Source organism: Schistocerca piceifrons, chromosome X (assembly GCF_021461385.2).
Source record: "Schistocerca piceifrons isolate TAMUIC-IGC-003096 chromosome X, iqSchPice1.1, whole genome shotgun sequence".
NCBI classification, from domain to species: domain Eukaryota; kingdom Metazoa; phylum Arthropoda; class Insecta; order Orthoptera; family Acrididae; genus Schistocerca; species Schistocerca piceifrons.
The window spans coordinates 671,551,317-671,556,464 of NC_060149.1; the positions used below are offsets into that span (position 1 = coordinate 671,551,317).

The following is a 5,148-nucleotide window of genomic DNA, read 5'->3' on the forward strand; positions in this document are numbered from 1 at the left end:
TAAAACATTGCTGCTGTGTTTCTGTATTTACATTCTCATAGATAAAACGTAGTACCTCAGTATTAATGGGACTTACACAACAGCTTTCTTATTGCCAGTTATAACCAGTGGCTCCCTGGTATAGGACATAGAACGTTCTTAATAAATTATTTATTTTCTAATTTGTCTCATTATATTTTTCAGTGATGACGTGCGCAACATAATTCTGTGGTATCAGAATACTGTACATTCTCAGTTTTTTGGACAAGAGTTATGAACCAAAAGCGATACATAGTTTCCTTATTCTCCTGACAAATGAGAGACTTGGCTCTTAGAATGTTCGACATTTCCACTCTTCAAATGTTGTCACAAAAGTGCCATTCAGTGGTGAGCTGTTGTGCTCTCTATGGATCGGCGTAGGCTATAGACATGTAGCTCGTGAGGACTCCACAGTTACTCGTGCGTAAACACTAGTATGCACCCACCCTGGCCAGGTCTTGAATTCGCTTTGCCTGGTTGTAATGTTTTCTGTTTATTTTTGTGATCTACTTGTTTACATTCCACGGACTGGATCTCATGTACCCAGCGATCAACCGCTGCTCTCGTAATCGAGAAGAGCACGGCTGCAAACTACATGTAGCAATACTGATGTAGCTCTTTCATCGTTTTCCCAAATTACGACCAGCCGGAGTAGCTCCTTTAATAAGAACTGATTTTTACCTACACCGTCCGAGATAATTCATGTTATTGATCACTTAGTTGTTGACGGACTTTGAACTCTAATATCCTCCTCTTACGTGCGCAAATGAAATACCCGGGTTGTAACTCTAGTCTCGCGCGCTAGCTTTATGCGCTACTAAAACATTTTCAAAGGTGGTAAAGTCAATGTACGGCCAGGTAAAGGGAGCGCTTCAGAAGAATACGCAGCTCTGTACGAGGTGTTGCTCGCTCGTCACTGATGTACGTGTAGCTAGGAAATTAATCGAGAACGAGGGACAGAGAGGCGAAGCCCGTGTAATGACGCAGCCAGATGTCTGGCCGCCTACGGTTTTTAATTTTGGGCGCCCAGGATCCGCCCCCTGGCGTCAACCGATATTGGCTAGCTGTCGTGCCCTTTCGCTTCCTCATTTTCTTCCTCCCCACACTCTGGAAACGCAACGTTGCGCTTCTCTTCCGAGCTCTATCTCTTCTTAAACGAATATATCGTGCTCCCAAGTTAATCAGCAGGCAAAGTTTATAGCACCGACACAGCGTTTCGCCAAGCGCAGATTGTAAACAAACTTTTGGTGGGAAATTTAGAACTTTCGTAACGGAAAATGACAGTTACATTCGAATATTATTTTTTGTCTCCCTTGATATGTGCCATTTTCTGTCAACTGAGTGATCACGTAAACTAACCGATTTGACTTATAGTCCCATGGGCAGGATCGGCTCACTCGAACACCACAACTTTTACCTGCTCAACAACCGAAATACTCAACTTGCCTAAATCTGCCCTTCTCGCCAGTACCCTGTCTCCACAGATAGCAGCACACCTACGATTTTCTCTTGCCCACTCCCCGCAACACTTTAATAACCCATATTGTAGGATTTTAGCAATGCCTAAGAGTATTAAATGATAATTAAATCAAAACCCTACGCCGCCGACATACATTGATATACATCAGCGGAGGCAGTTGAAAATGTGTGCCTCGACCGGGACTCGAACCCGGGATCTCCTGCTTGCATGGCAGACGCTCTATCCATCTGAGCCACCGAGGGCACAGAGGATAGTGCGACTGCAGGGACTTATCCCTTGCACGCTCCCCGTGAGACCCACATTCCCAACTTAATGTCCACACACTACATTCGTAGTGTCCCTGTACTTTACACTCATTACTCGCGGCAGACAGTCTTACCGAGTCGCGTAAGAGTTCGGGCAATACGTGTGCATCCACACAGAAGAAAAGGTCAATGGCCGGTTAGCCTTAACTTGCCTGCCGCGAGTAATGAGTGTAATTGGCAGGGACACTACGAATGTAGTGTGTGGATATTAAGTTTGGGATGTGGGTCTCACGTGGAACGTGCAAGGGATAAGTTCAAATGGCTCTGAGCACTATGGGACTTAACTACTGTGGTCATGAGTCCCCTAGAACTTAGAACTACTTAAACCTAACTAACCTAAGGACATCACACACATCCATGCCCAAGGCACGATTCGAACCTGCGACCGTCGCGGTCGCGCGGTTCCAGACTGAAGCGCCTAGAACCGCTCGGCCACTCCGGCCTGCGTGGCTCAGATAGATAGAGTGTCTGCCATGTTAGCAGGAGATCCCGGGTTTGAGACCCGGTTGGGGCACACATTATCAACTGTCCCCGTTGATGTATATCAACGCCTGTCGGCGGCGTGGGGTCTTGATTTAATTATCATTTCATTCTAGAGCGCTGCATGGTCACCGATGGTATCTATTCCTTCGGACATCTTCATATTCCTCAGAGTATTATTAATTTTTATTGCACAAATTAAGAAAAGGTGAATAACTGTCGTAAATACGCTGACAGGATGAAGAGAAGGTGTTTAAAGAAAAGAAAGTATATAACAGCTAGTTCAAATTACAAGTACTTTCATTTAAGCTGTGCACGAAACACACTTCAACATGTGCAGTCTGTCCCGTTCACCACGTTGCCATTGCACCATTTTATTCGGATGAATATTCGTCTTTCTGCGATTGTCTCGTCAGCTTTTCGTTCTTCAACCGGCACGATACTATTTAAACAAATATAGGAGTCCGTTTGCGCTGTTCTCAAGCTGCTTACAAAAATTTAAAGTAAATGAGAGGGTGAGCTGATTTAAACAAGGGGTTAAAACGAGAATGAAAACTCTTACACACACTTGTTGCCCTCCAAAGCGCAAAATTCTCGTCCATCTAAATATACATATGTGCTCTTCTGCCTGATGAGCAGGTTCCGAAATTCTCGTAGGATTTAATAGGAGACTCTTTCTCGACCTTTTCTGAACTACGGAGTTCGTGTCGGATCGCTAGGATACTGCAAGTGTGTATCGTGCAAAATGTCCACCATTTCCCTCCTACTTAAGCAGTGCATTTGGAGATGATGATATTGTAAAAATTCTGTATCCCTATCCACAAGGTCGTTATGTAGTTTCTTACGACTGATAATATTGCCGAAATTTTTCAATGTCTAGACCACATATACTTTTTTTTCTTAAACAATTAAAGCATGAAACTAGTGTAGGTTGCTTTCTACATCCTTCTTCACATAGACCACCCCAAATAAAGCGGTGAATATGCAATAAAAGCTATCGTCATTAGCTGTCATCATGCAGTTAGATGCGCTCGATTTGTTGGCCAACAAGGCTATGACATTATGTTGTTACAAATTTCATCGCGAGTAATCCAAGTTGTAAACCTCGCAAGATGACGGTAATAAGGAAGGCGAATGGCCAGATACATTAGTAAAAATTGCATCAAAAGCCCACTGTTTGCAATTATGCGGCAGTAACTGTAGTGAGAACAGTATATGCAATGTTTACTAGAGCTGCCAGCTGTCCCATAGCTTGTCTTACAGAGGAGTGGCCCAGCTTGGCGTGTAAAGTAGTCATCTTTACAAAATTTGCCAAGTTGAAGAATAGAAGTGAAGTGCCAGAAGCCCAACCAGCCTGGCACTCAACGAGAATGACGCGTCGTGCCAGGCTGATTGGGCTTTTTGTATTTCATTCTTATTCTTCAACTTGTGCATATTTTATAGAGTTGACTATTTTATACAACAAGCCGGACCACTCCTCTGTAAGCCAGGCTACAGGATAGCTGGCAACTCTTTGAACCGTTGCATTTACTGGGGCTCACTATAGTAGTGTGAACGTTACGACTGCAAGTAACGTGAGTTCAAATCAGTACCGATGAACAAAGCCAAAATCGTCTTAAACAATGTCAACACACACCCAGAACTCGAAAATCGATATTCAAGTCCGGTAAACGAGGTAATAGTTCGAGACGTTCCTTTCGCTGGTGCCACGGAACTTCGGTGGCGTCGTGCAGAATCACACTCGTGGTTTGCCCAACCACTGTTGTCGATGTGCTGTGTGCTAGACAAACTATGCGACGTCCCGCTCAGCAGATTAATCGCAAAACTTTATTATCGAACCTGGAATACTTCATTACACTATTAAACATGTAAAATCAGTCTAAGTAAGGGTTGCCAGCCCAGCTTTGATCCTCGTGACGAGATTAAACTTCAATTCTCTAAAGGAAATAATCAAAAGCCCTTAGCTATGTACCTGTAGGGTGGCAATTGTTGAACTATATGAAAAAAAGGTAAAGTAGTTACAAACTACGAGGTCCACACGCTTTATTATTGCCGGCCGGAGTGGCCGAGCGGTTCTAGGCGCTACAGTCTGGAACCGCGAGACCGCTGCGGTCGCAGGTTCGAATCCTGCCTCGGGCATGGATGTGTGTGATGTCCTTAGGTTAGTTAGGTTTAAGTAGTTCTAAGTTCGAGGGGACTGATGACCTCAGAAGTTAAGTCCTATAGTGCTCAGAGCCATTTGAACCATTTGAACCACACGCTTTATTCAACGTGTAAACGCCACTACAGGAATTAGGATTTAGGTTATGACATATTCAATATGCATGCCGTCATTGGTGATGATGTGGCGCAGACGACTAACGAAATTCTGCGTGACCAGCTGAAGTGTCGGATCATCGATGGTGTCGATGACTTCCTAAATGGCTGTTTTCAGCTCAGCAATAATTTTGGGGTTATTGCTGTACACCTTGTCTTTAATACAGCCCCATAAAACGGAGTCGCATATGGCGACTAATCGAGACCCATGGCAGTGGCCTCTGAGTACCGCAGAGCCAGAATGCTCCCCCAGGACATCAAACACTCTCCTGCTTCGATGGGGTCGAGCTCTGTCTTGCATGAACCACATCTTGTCGAAATCAGGGTCACTTTGGATAATGGAGATGAAATCATCTTCCAAAACTTTCACGTTCCGTTCGGTAGTCACCGTGCCAGCAAGGAATATTGCACCGATTATTCCGTGACTGGACACTGCACACTACACAGTCACCCGTTGAGGGTGAAGAGACTTCTCGATCGCGAAATGCTGACTCTGTCCCCCAAATGCGCCAATTTTGCTTATTGACAAACCCATCCAAATGAAAGTGG

General features: G+C 44.5%; 1 non-coding gene across 1 annotated transcript; it reads right to left on the minus strand.

Annotated features, from left to right (window-relative positions):
* Window positions 1–1,666: 1,666 nt before the first annotated feature.
* On the minus strand, window positions 1,667–1,741 carry Trnaa-ugc. The gene has a single exon. It is a non-coding gene; the product is annotated as a tRNA-Ala (tRNA).
* Between the last annotated feature and the right edge of the window lie 3,407 nt (window positions 1,742–5,148).